Raw genomic sequence first — 14,275 nt, 5'->3', positions numbered from 1 at the left:
GGTCTTCAGAAGAAGATAGAATAATTACATATTTTTAAATATATTTCAAAAGCTAAAGTAATAGCACCTAGTGCCAATTTAAATATGGAGATGATAAAACAAAGATGATTTCAAATTTCTGGCTTAATTAATAAATTTAAGCCTATTTCTCTCCCACTTATTCCCATTGACTATCCTGCCCTCATTCAGTTTATGACATGGTCGCATGTAAGAATTCACTCAGTGAAGTATGAAACATGATAGATTGGAAGAACTGGGACCTAGAAGTCTTTAAAAGTTACAGTTTTCCACCAAATGGGTGCAGTATCTTCTGTGATCCACTAGTTTTTGTTTTTTGTTTTTAATGTATCCTCTTGTCTTTATTTTTTTCTTTTTTTTTAATTTTATTTTATTTAACTTTACAATATTGTATTGGTTTTGCCATATATCAAAATGAATCTGCCACAGGTATACATGTGTTCCTTATCCTGAACCCTCCTCCTCCTCCCTCCCAATACCATCCCTCTGGGTCGTCCCAGTGCACCAGCCCCAATCATCCAGTATCGTGCATCGAACCTGGACTGGCGATTCATTTCATATATGATATTATACATATTTCAATGCTATTCTCCCAAATCATCCCACTCTCTCCCTCTCCCACAGAGTCCAAAAGACTGTTCTATACATCAGTGTCTATTTTGCTGTCTCGTATACAGGGTTATTGTTACCATCTTTCTAAATTCCATATATATGCGTTAGTATACTGTATTGATGTTCCATTAGTTATTAACACGTTACTGGTCTTGCATATATGGGCTTCCCTGGTGGCTCAGAAGGTAAAAGCGTCTGCTCACAATGCGGGAGACCCGGGTTTGATCCTTGGGTCTGGAAGATCCTCTAGAGAAGAAAATGGCAACCCACTCCAGTATTCTTGACTGGAAAATCCCATGGATGGAGGAGCGTGGTAGGCTACAGTCCATAGGGTCGCAGAGAGTCGGACACGACTGAGTGACTTCACACACTGGTCTTGCAGGTATCTAAGCCCACAGGCTTTCAGTAAGCATAGGGTGTAATATTCTAGGGCTGTGTTCCTGGTGATAAAAAATCATTAACTGTTAACACATATTGTATATGTTATTTGCTGCACATCATTCTAAACTCCTTACATCTATTAACATATTTAATCCTCTGTACTAGATTAGAATTAGATCTACTAGATTAGTACTGTTAACTATTTTTGCTTGACTCAAGAGATGACTAAGGGATAGTGAAATTACAGAAACTCTCCTAAGAGCACAGGACCGCTTTTCGTTGTTGCTGTTGTTGTAGTTTAGACACTCAGGGGTGTCCCATTCCTTGAGATTCCAAGGACAGTAGCCCACCAGGCTCTTCTATCCATGGGATTCTGTCTCTTCTGTCCATAGAACTGCTACCAAGATTTGAACCCAAATGACTAAGCTTCAGAATTCTTTCTCTATGGTGAGTATTTAGTTCTTTTACCTCACTTGTGTGTTTTCTTCTCAAAGAGAATTTTAATTAGAAAAAATTATAAATTCATGGCTATAAAGATAGTAAGGAACTCAGGACTCTTGACAGCAACAGCTTTAAACTTCTTTTTATTACCAGTTTACTGGTGAAATTGTTGCTCAGTAGAAAAACATACTTTAAGTATAATCATATGTCTTGAAGCTCAATGCATCATTCACAGTGAAAGCGGTGAGAAAAGATAGCTTGTGTTCAAAGAAATACACTTGCACAAATTGGAAAAGTCAATAATTGCTAGGTGTTACTAAACAATCCAAATGTAAGTGAAGTTCACACCACGGAAAGTCATTTCCCAGCAGGTGACAAAGTGATTCTGCTATGCTTTTATTTGTATAGAATCAAAATCCAGTAGCAATTGACAACCCTAGGGAGACTTTACTGTATCTTTTTTTTTTGCTTTTGTAACAGAGATATCACAAATTGTATGTACTTCATCTAAACTGAGGTGAATTCCTGCAGACTTGATGCAGTAATCTTACAATGTTTGCAGATTTATTTCAATTATATTTGTGACCCATGTTGAGAAGATGTCTTAGAAAATATAGGGCAGCACCTTGTTGGAAAAGGCGACATTGGTTTGATGGGTCTTTAGAAACTTGATTGTTTTAACCTCATGTTTTTGAGCCCTCAAAATATTTTCTGGGTCTTCTTTCTGAATTTGCAATCTTCAGAAATGATTTATCATTCAGTTTTCAGAAGTACGTCCACAGGAAGAAAGCGTGAATATATCACTAGGAACTGTTTTTAGATCAGTGCTGACAAATGTTTCTCCCTGACTTCTCAGTAAAAATGATGCAGACTTCCTAAGTGATCTCATTCCATTATTTGAAAAGAGATAAGGTTTAATCCACTTCTGACAGGAATGGAAATATTGGCATGATGTGAAAGATAGAAACAGTGCAGAGAAGTGAGATAGCCACTGAAGAAAAGCTGCCTACAAGGACATTTGTGCTTGCCATGAACCTGGCACTCCTGAAATCAGTTTCTTCATTAACTCAGCAGCATGGAGCAATTCCATCTCTAAGAAGGCTGATTCTGAATTTTTACCTGACAAAATAAAGCCAGAGTTTGCCTCACTGTTCTTGAAGAAAAATGTCGTTTGAAGAATCATCGCACTTGGGTAGATTTGAGAAATTCCAGTTTGGAGCTATCAAAGTGACAGTCAGTTTCACTTAGTATGCCTTGTGGATGACTGGCTTAGTAAACAAACTCTCAATTTTATTTTGTTTATAACATCTCAAAAGTTATTTGATATCCATGACATCACACTTTTATGGAGACTTCCTTAACAAATAAGTAATGTTTTTCATAGGAAAATTTGCCATTTTTGAGATCACCATAGAGTATGAGAGCTACAGGCTCAATGTAATCACCTTCCTGCTTTCTATAACAGAAACAAATTTTTTGTTTTTTTTTACTTCAACAGTGGTAATTGAATAAAAAGCATTAAAAACATTTTACGGTTCCTTTTCATAGAATACAACTTTGCTCTTAAACCACAATAAACAAATTTGACTTACATTTTTCCAGACCAAAAATGGTCTTTAAAAGCTTTACTTTTCTCCTGCTCTCAATTCATATGCACATATTTTGGTTCTTAAGAACCTTGCTTATCAAAAAGTGGTGCCACTTCAGAACCAGACAGAGATAATAGAGAAATCAATGTTAGAAGCTGTTTTTACAGTCACTGTAGGAAAATCTGGACTCCAATTATGACATTTTAGGTAAAATAATATTTTATCAAAATGAAAACTAAAAGAACTATTCAGACATTTTTCTTGTAAAATGGTCTCACTTTCTTACAAAATAAAACAATGTAGTATATGTTTAATTAACATAAAGTTACTTTATTCAATTGAGACATTTATTAAGCACTTTCTATTTATTATGAAAGCCTGTATCCTGAAATAAATATAATGATAAGATAATAGCCTTTCTACAATGATGAAGTAAAGAAGATTTTTAAAATATATAAAATAATTATAATACAAAGTAAAATATTTTAAGTGCCACTACAGAAGTACTAAAAGTTCCATGAATGTCTCAGGAAGGAAGAGCCACTCTTGGGGCCTTTCAAAAGGTAAGAAATTACATTGACTCTGCCCTTGAAGTTTCACAGAAAGGCATCTGAGGCCAAGTTAATAAATTAAAATAGAAGCTTACATACCAGAAAAGGAAAGATACAGGAATGATTTAAGCATTGCTTGCTTATCACATCAGGTATGTGTTCATCACATAAGAATGTGAATTTCAGACTGTCAGAGACAGTAGGAGGAAGTTGGATTTGATAAGAAATGAAAGACCACTGTATATGTGTTTGATATGTATATATTATGTGGTGAAGAGATTTGATAAAGGTTACAATATTAGAGATTAATTTGGTAAATATCTGTAGAAACTTGATGAGATGAAATAGATGGGTACATATTGAGGAAGCTGTTATATAATAATGGTGATAATGCTAATGACCTAAATAAAAAATAACAGAGGAACTAAAAAAGAAAAAAAGATAGGAGATGCATAATGGACATAGAATGACATAAAGTGTATGTTTGAGGAAGAAGAAATTATCAAGTATTGCTCAAAGGTTAATTATTTTTCATTTCTGCATTCAATCATCTATCACGTTTTTTAAAACATTAGACTTTAAGTATATGACTATGTTATAAAGAGAAACCCATATGCATAAGGTTAAGACTAATGCTAGTTACAGGACAGTCTGATCTGATATCTTTCTTCCCTGATATTGGCATTAACTAGGGTTTTGGATAAATTATTATGATCAGGTGGTACATATTCATATCTTTGTGCTCAGTCTGATATGTCTGATTCTGCGACCTAATGGACTGTAGCCCACCAGGTTCCTCTGTCCATTGAATTTTCCAGGCAATAATACTGGAGTGGGTTGTCATTTCCTACTCCAGGGGATCATCCTCACCCAGGGGTCAAACCGGCCTCTCTTGTATCCTTGCATTAGCAGGAGGATTCTTTAGCACTAAGCCACCTAGGAAGCCCACTTTTTGTCATTGCTAGAGCAAAATAGAAAAGATCCTCCTCTGTGAATTAGTCACATCCACTGTTTGCAACTATAAATCATCAGTAATGAAACTATATGGAAATGGTTAACCTTACCCAAGTCAGCAATGTATTTGAATCAGGAAATTGACATCACTTGATTAATAGGTTCAAGAACTGCTATACCAGCAAAATTAATACATATATTCAAGCAGTAGATGTTAAAGGTGTAAAAAGAAAATAATTGACCCAACTGTCTCCCTCTGTAAATGAGATACCAGTTAATATATATCTTTTAATTAACATTATTTGGTGGTTTTATTTAACAAAATCAATGACCTAAGTTCTGACCTTCCAATTCAAATACACTGGGAGAATGAAAGTCAAAGACATACAACAGTCTCCAGATATATTAAATTCGGTTTCACCTTGAATGAACAGGGGATGGAAGATATTAACCAGTATGTGACCCTGAGTTAATGATTTGATCAACTATCTTGTGCTTTATGAAAATATATTAAGGGACAACTGGAATGCCTTATCAACTTCTTAGCAAATAAAGAGAAGATTCTTGGGAAAGAGTAACTCAACTAATGTTGAAAAGCAATTTGAGGTTAATTGCCCTATCTTGAGGCAGAATTACTAGTTCTCCAGTCTCCAGGGCGGAAGTTAAACCTTAATGGAGGACTATTACTCCAGGAGGAAGTATAATGACTCTACTTGGTGAGTCTGTGATTGTAGGAGCAATGATCTGTTAAATGACACATAATACTCCAGAAAGGAACTCCCTGATCCAGAACTCAGTAATGAAAGTTAGATCAGGGACAGAACCATCTATGTGCCTTCCCCTGCTGACATTTCTAATGTTTAGGGAAACTGTAGAGAAAGGTGGTCTTCACTCTGAAGATCTTCACATAATTAAATAACCACACTCAGCGCAAAATAAATGTAATGGATTCAGTGGAGAAACACATTGGAGAGGACTCTCAGGAATCATATACGTGACTCATCCTCTAGTGGGGGCAGAAGACAATGACATTTGGAATATATGTGAGACATTGCATAATTACATGTTACATCATGTTTATGAAATTTTATTTTAATACACTGCTCCTAATATGTATATGTTAAAGTATAATTTGGACTTCCCAGATAGTGCTAGTGGTAAAGAACCTGCCTGCCAATGCAGGAGACTTAATAATTTAAATTTGTTTCTATGCATCAAAGAATGATTTTTCCAGATTCTCTGGGCTAAAAATGTATCAGTCAGTTCAGTTCAGCCACTCAGTCGTGTCCAACTCTTTGTGACCCCATGGACTGCAGAACGCCAGGCTTCCCTGTCTATCACCAACTCCTGAAGCTTGCTCAAACTCATGTCCATCAAGTCAGTGATGCCATCCAACCATGTATGATACCATAATAATGTTTCTTAACCACAATGTAAACTATGTTGTCAAATGAATAGATAAATGGTTGAATTCTCTATAACATGACACCATTTACCATTCACAAACATATCAATCGTGGTGTAAAATGCTGAGCGATGACATCACTTATATCTTTGATGACACTATCAACTCTTGATCATCTTATACTAAATAAGTGGAACTTGTCATTAGATGATAAAATGAAGGGACTGCATTTAGACAATAGCTTTTCTCAGAGAAAATTATTTAATTAAAAAAAACTATTTTTCCTATTATGATCTTTACTAGCCTTGATAATTATTTGTATTTATAAGAAACATTGAGTGCGTTAGTCTTTTAATATAATTTAAATTTTATACTATATAATTTTAAAATAAATATTTCAGCTACTTTATATGAGACATTTGCATTTTATAATAAAATTTTATATTTATTAACTCATTTATTGCTTAAACATTTCTTTGCATTTTTCTTGTATTCATTTCTATTGAAACTCACTTTCTTGAAAGTACTTTGAATATTTTCCTAACATTTTCAACTTCTTATTTAACAATATTTATTTTTGATATTCATTATTTCATTGTTTTATTTTTGATTTTGTGATTTCATGCTTTTAGTCATGCTATCATCTGTATACTTCTCTTTTTACTCTAAAGAAGAAACTATTATTAGAAATTTGCTTCCCTAGGCTATTTTAATACTTTCATCATTTCTCAAATTTATTTTGAGTAATAAACATTCAAAAGAATATTAAAAATTGGTATTTGGGTAAAAGATGTGATCTGAAAAGGCAAGTTTTCCCTTAAAGACAGTTAAAAGATTCCTTTACTATAGTTTTCAGGAAAGTTTCATTTGCTGACTTGTACTATGAAAAGAAGGGCTTCTCTGGTGACTCAGACAGTAAAGAAACCTCCTAAAGTGAAGGAGACCTGGGTTTGATCCCTGGATTGGGAATATCCCCTGGATCAGAAACCATAACTCCTTGGTGAGCATAGGGAATAAGAATTAGATTCAAAACATGCCTTTGGATCCCCTTATCCAGGTTTTAAAAATTAATTATATGTAAATTGCCTTTTCATACTCTTCATGGGGTTCTGACCACTCTTATGGCAGAAAGTGGTAAAGAACTGACAGTAATGTCACTCAGTCGTGTCCGATTCTGTGCGACCCCATGGACAGTAGCCAACCAGGCTGCTCTGTCCATGGAATTTTCCAGGCAAAAATACTGGAGTGGGTTGCCATTTCCTTCTCCAGAAAAAGAATTAAAGAGTCTCTTAATGAAAGTGAAAGAGGGGAGTGAAAAAGTTGGCTTAAAACTCAACGTTCGGAAAGCTAAGATCATGGCATCTGGTCCCATCACTTCATGGCAAATAGATGGGGAAACAATGGAAACAGTGACAGACTATTTTCTTGGGCTCCAAAATCACTGCATATGTTGACTGCATCCATGAAGTTAAAAGACCCTTGCTACTTGGAAGAAAACCTATGACCAACCTAGACAGCATACTAAAAGCAGAGATATTACTTTACCAACAAAGGCCCATCTAGTCAAGGCTATGGTTTTTCCAGTAGTCATGTATGGATGTGATACCTGGACTCTAAAGAAAGCTGAGTACTGAAGAATTGATAATTTTGAACTGTGGTGTTGGAGAAGACTCTTGAGAGTCCCTTGGAGTGAAAGCAGATCCAACCAGTTCATCCTAAAGAAACCAGTCCTGAATATTCATTGGAAGAACTGATGCTGAAGCTGAAACTCCAATACCTTGGCCACCTGGTGAGAAAAACTGACTCATTGGAAAAGATCCTGATTCTGGAAAAGATTGAAGGTGGGAGGAGAAGGGGACAATAGAGGATGAGATGGTTGGATGGCATCACCAACTAGATGGACATGAGTTTGAACAAGCTTTGGGAGTTGTTGATGTACAGGGAAGCCTGGTGTGCTACAGTCCATGGGGTCCCAAAGAGTCAGACACAACTGAGTGACTGAACTGAACTGAATATGTAAATAATTATCTATCTGCCATTCAGGAGACTCGGGCCCAATCCCTGAGTCAGGAAGATCCCCTGGAGAAGGCAACCCACTCTAGTATTCTTAGTATTCTTGCATGGAAAATCCCATGGACAGAAGAGCCTGGTGGGCTAGAGTCTATGGGCTCACAAAAGTCAGAGACAACCTAGTAACTAAACAACAACAATAATAATCATAGCTATGCATAAAGAAGAGTGACAAAAAAATACCACACTCCTTAGTAGCCCAAACCAAAAACACTGCAATGTGGCCCCGAGTTAGGACCAGAGCAGGAAACCATGGTACATTCACCCTGAGGAGGGCTCTGCAGCCACTAAAATCAGGTCACCAAAGAAGATAAAATGGCGTGGAAAATGTTCACTATTTATGGCTATTTTCTAAAGCAGGTATTTGGTAATACATATAGCATGGAACAAGTATTCTTAAAATAACATATATATTAAGTAAAAGATAGGAAAATATCTGCCAAAATGTTATCAGCTTTTTCCTCTGTGTGATGGAATTACTTCTTCTGGCTAATCTTTTATTTTCTAAATTGTCTATAATGAGTATGTATTATTTTTACAACTATAAAATACAAAAATTAAAATGAAAGAAAAAAAAAGAAAGAAAGAAAGAAAGAAAGGGAATGGCTACCGGCTCCAGTTATTCTTGCCTGGGAAATCCCAAGGACAGAGGAGACTGGCAGGCTGTTTTCCATGGTGTTAGCAAAAAGTTGGATATCAGGGGACCAATACTTTCACTTTACTGCTCACTTCACTATGAAAAGAAGATACATTATACAATTGTACAAAATATTTTACTAAGGTATTCTGTTTTTATAGTCTTTTGTAGAAGTAGTCAGGCTTTTGGTAACTCAGCTGGTAAAGAATCTACCTGTAATGCAGGAGAACTGGGGTTCGATTCCTGGGTGGGGAAGAGTCCCTGAAGAAGAGATAGGCTACCCATTCCAATATTCTTGGGCTTCCCTGATGGATCAGATGGTAAAGAATCTGCCTGCAATGTGGGAGACCTGGCTTCAGTCCCTGGATTGGGACGATCCCCTGGAGAATAGAATAACAACCCACTCCAGTTCTTGCCTGGAAAATTCGCATGGACAGAGGAGTCTGGTGGGTTACAGTTCCTGGGGTCGCAAAGAGTGGAAGGTGACTCAGCAACTAAACACAGCACAGAAGTAGTCACTAAACATATTTTGTAAAATTATGCATGACTGAAATAGTACCCTTTTTTAAAAGGTATAGGTAAATTAAGTGTTGACTCTTTGTGATCCATGGACTATAGCCCACAGGCTGTCCATGGAATTTCCCAGGCAAAAATACTGGAGTGGGTAGCCATTCCTTTCTCCAGAGGATCTTCCCCATCCAGGGATTGAACCCAGGTCTCCTGAATTGCAGGCAGACTCTTTACTCTCTGAACTACCAGGGAAGTCTACTCTTTAAAAGTATAGGTAAATTGGATTCCATAGTTATTATAATTGACTATTCTTTGCAGTTGGTTCTTATAACCTCACTTTTTTTTTCTCTACATGATTGCTCAATTTTTCTTTATTATTTGACTCTTTCTTGGCAATTGGGTGTTGAGAGAAGAAAAAATTTTTGCCTCAATGAAATCACTAGGAATTATGAACTATATTATAATTTTGAGACTTTTTTGAGTAATATTTCTAGTAATTATTTGAGTAAATATCTTTGAGCACTCATATGAACCATACATTGCTGTAGGAGCTGATGAAGAAACTAAATGCAAAAGTTGACATGACTTTTAAACTCACAGGGAAACAGATAATACTCAATGAATCATTTGAGTAAACTAAAAATATTCCAATCTGAGAAGTACTATTAAAAAGTTATATAAACAAGGGATAAGGGAAATTGCATTGTTCTCTGTGAGCTTGTACTTGAAAATCTTAAGTTATTATTAATTAGAGAGCAAAATGATGAATAGTTTTAAAAAGGTTCAGGGGTATATGGAAATGTAGCTAGGGATAATTTCTAGACAATGAAAGTTCAAGCTGTGCAGTAGCAGGGAACATAAGTAAGAAACAAAATTTAAAGCTAGACTGGTAAAGAGAGCTGGGGAGGGTAAAGTAAAGCTTGCTCAGAAAATCAAGTTGTTAAAATAATTCCTGGTTAATTGGGGGAAAGTGTAGGTATGCTGCTGCTGCTGCTGCTAAGTCGCTTCAGTTGTGTCCGACTCTGTGCGACCCCATAGACGGCAGCTCACCAGGCTCCCCCGACCCTGGGATTCTCCAGACAAGAACACTGGAGTGGGTTGCCATTTCCTTCTCCAGTAGGTATGCTAGGGACTTTTATATTTATGCTAATATAATCAAATGAAATATCTGAGTGGAAGATGAGAGAGAGAAAGGCTAAATAAAGCCAAGTTTGTGAGTCCATCTCTGCTGTGATGAAGTGAATGGTATTAGCCTAGTTAGTCAACAAGGAAAAGAGACAAGTTTAAGTACAAAACAGGGAGGTGTTAGTAGACAACATGATTTATGAAAGTTGCTGTATACTTCTAAATATTTATCAGCATAGTACGAGGTTGATTTTGCCATTGATCTCTGTTTCAAAGTCAAGATTTTTTGAGAAAACTGTGGGCCAAAAAATTTTAGAATAATATTAGATAAATTATTGCAGAAGAAATAACAAAAGAGTGAATGAAATGTTTATATATGGCATATTGCTTATGGTTTAGAGCCTAGACTCTGAACCGTTTGGTACATTATACATTCAATTCCCCTTTGGGAAATATTCCTACCAATACTTTATGTTGGCATTTTTTTGTTGTTGTTGTTTTTGTTATTATTAGAAAGACTGTTGGTATGTTGTTACTAGAAAACTGTTGTTGATGACTAATGACCATTCATAGCATTTCTGTATGAAGACAGTTCTATACTAAAGACAGTCATAACTTTTTTTCTATCCATTGGCATACAAGATTTGCTTACAGTCCAGTTTTTTTTTTAAATTTTATTTTATTTTTAAACTTTACATAATTGTATTAGTTTTGCCAAATATCAAAATGAATCCACCACAGGTATACATGTGTTCCCCATCCTGAACCCTCCTCCCTCCTCCCTCCCCATACCATCCCTCTGGGTCATCCCAGTGCACTAGCCCCAAGCATCCACTATCGTGCATCGAATCTGCTTTAAGCTGATATGCTTGAAAATTATCTGTACATAAAATTTCATTAATAAAAGTGAGCACATATGGGCAACATTTAGGGTGTCAGTGATACTATTTTTAAAGAATTGTCATGAATCAGAGCATTTCTTATGGGCCACATTCCTTGAAGTTATATATGAAACTGGAAAAGATTAAAAAAACAAAATGTTGCTTTACTTAACATATAATATATAACTCCCAATGCATTGGAAAGAAGTCACAGATATTTTCTTTGAATCCTCATCAATCTCATCACCTTGACTGATGCTTAAAATGAAAAGAAGTGGGAGGGAGTAGGTTGCTAGAAATCTGAAAGATCAATAAATTAAAATAAACTGCTTTAATATTCACTTTATGAAATACCATTAGCATTCATATCATTATCCAATAAAGCCATCACTTAAATATTATATCTTTAGAATAATAATTAAAATTTAATACAGTAAGAAATTCAATATGCATGATTCTAATGTCTGTGTAATGTAATGTAGTTGATTGTGTAACATTACTGCAGATTATTATTGCAATTTAAGTAATTAGATTGTTAGAACACAATGATTTAATATGTACTTAGACATACACACATACACATACTTAAAATATTTCTCTGAAATATTTTAAGAGAAATACTATTTTTCATACCTGTATTCTATGGATGAAGTTTGAATTCATTAAAAAAATACATAACTTAAGACACTAATATGAGATCACATATTTATTTAAACTGCATAGTTTGAGCCTTCTCATCAATTTCTTAAATAAACAATAGTGTGAAAAAAAAATTTTAAACACATCAAATTCCATGTGAAAATCAAGGTCTACCAAAATAGGGAGACAGTGAGTTTTCTCTTTGAAAACAAACTTCTGATATTATAAAAATCACCAATGTATAAGGCAACATCAGATTCCTACAATTACCTATTATTTAATAATTGAGAAAACATTGCACATAATTACATATGTTCATCTTTAATTCAGAATAAACTTGAGCTTCTCTGGCAATACTTTTCAGCTTTACTCTGAGAAAATTAAATAATTTAGAGTCCTTAGTAAGTATAAATAGACACACATTTTACAAATTGCTTATGATTCTTGAATGTCATTTTACAGAACCTGAAATTAGGCAAAAAAAAAACCCACAATATTTTCTCATTTTCTCAGAAAACCCAATGAAAGTGTAAATAACCAAAATGTACAGCACGAAGATCAAATAGGCTTATGAACAACTGGACCAGGGTCTGCAATACAACCAGGACTCTCTACTATTTTTCTTTCAGTAAGCTGTCTTCATCTTCTTTCACTGTTTGGCAAAAGTCAAACAGTAGGAAATTTAACCACTTGAACCTTTACTGTTTTTAAGACTTATAACTTTCATCAACATCAAAAAATTGTCTTTCTTCTAGAGTAATAGCTTGAAAAAGTTCAGGCAAAAACTCAAAACAAATATGGCCAATTGTCTGCCTCTGGACAAATCAAAAGCAGTGTATTCTTACCAGCCTAGTTGGATTCTGAGTTAAGGGGCTCCATTCCTCCTGTATTAAGGATCTTTTCCCAGACACAGGAGCACTTGAGAGTCCACTTATTTGAATTAGAGCTTATTAGAGACAAGAGGAAAATAATGTGTGTCTTAAACCACCACGATAGATCTGCTATATTTTTCTGATGTTTCACAGACTTGGGGCAAAATTACATTGGCACTAGTAGTCACAAACCAATATTTCTCTTGCTTCGTTATTATCTGTAGTTTAGAAGTACCTATCATCTTAAAATATAACCTAATATTTCTCAAAATACCAAAATCTAACTCAATTGCATCCCATGAGCCAGCTTTTCTTAGTCAGTACTCAAATAAAATCCACAGAGTCTTCTTTTGCTGCTCAAATTGCCTCTGATGAAATCACATTTTTATGACAATATCCAAAGAAGTAGTTATGCTTATGCCATTACTGCCTATCAAAGGTCTCCCTATCCACTGAAATAACCGTTGCCACTGAAGTCCTTTTCCCGCACTGCTGAGGTTTTCCATGCTGTATGCAAAGACTGCAGTGTGATTCCAAGATGTCACGCCTTCCTTCTCAAGCTAAGCTGCTTGCACCAAAAGGGGTGAAAAAAGTTATTTTCAATCTCTCATGTGACAGAGACAAGAATTACTAGAGCATAATCAGAGCTTTATGTTTAGTCTTAGGCGGAGAAAGAGACATAGTAAGTAAGACAAGTATTGGGGAGGTAAGTGCAGACCAGCAGAACCAATTAGCCTAGGTCCTTTCTTGACAAGAGCAGAGCAGTTTTTTCTTTATCCCAGGATAAAATGGAAGAATGACTCACTAAACATAATGTGAACATTTGTAGTTGAGAACAACTGAGACTGTTTGTATAGAATTTGGAACACCAGAATGAAGTCATCATAATTTTGGCATTTGTCTAGATGAAGAGAGATGTCCAGACCCAGCTGCCACTGCCACTGACTCATTAAAATGGAGTAATATGGTATGTCTGATCTATATATAGATCTCACCCAGCCCTCCCCATTCAAAGGATACATCTACTGGAGGAAAACAAAAGCAAAAACTAATGGGGCTAGAAAACCTGCAATAACTGGCTATACTACAAAATCTGTAACTTTACCTATAAATATAATTGAACATATAAAACCATTGACATCTAAGAAAAAGCAACAGCAGTAAAAGTAGGAACTGAATAGTAAAGATATTAGAGAAGGAGTAAATTTAGAGACTAAAAGGGAACTTAATTATAAATAAAGAAATGCTAGGGGAAAAACCTCAATTAAGGCAACCACAGAACTACGGAATCTTTTAGAATATGGAGCGAATACTGAAAGAGGTGATAAGTGAATGACATTTTAAAAGAAAGGGAGATTAACTCAAGAACTGAAAGATGAGTTTCTCTTAAAGCAATTGAGAAAAAAATAGAAGATAATTAATAACAATATGAGTATCTAAAATGTTCCTAATCTCCCAAGAAGCTATTAGTTTTCAGCTTGAAAGGCCCAAAAGAGTACCATACATGGGAAAAATGCATGGGAAAAAATTTCCCATACCAGCATGGGGAAAATGATTTAACACTCGTAAACATTATTGTTGAAGGTTGAA

The sequence above is a fragment of the Bison bison genome, unplaced genomic scaffold (genome assembly GCF_000754665.1).
Source record: "Bison bison bison isolate TAMUID 2011002044 unplaced genomic scaffold, Bison_UMD1.0 scf7180017864318, whole genome shotgun sequence".
Classification (NCBI taxonomy): domain Eukaryota; kingdom Metazoa; phylum Chordata; class Mammalia; order Artiodactyla; family Bovidae; genus Bison; species Bison bison.
Note: the sequence above shows the minus strand (reverse complement) of the source record.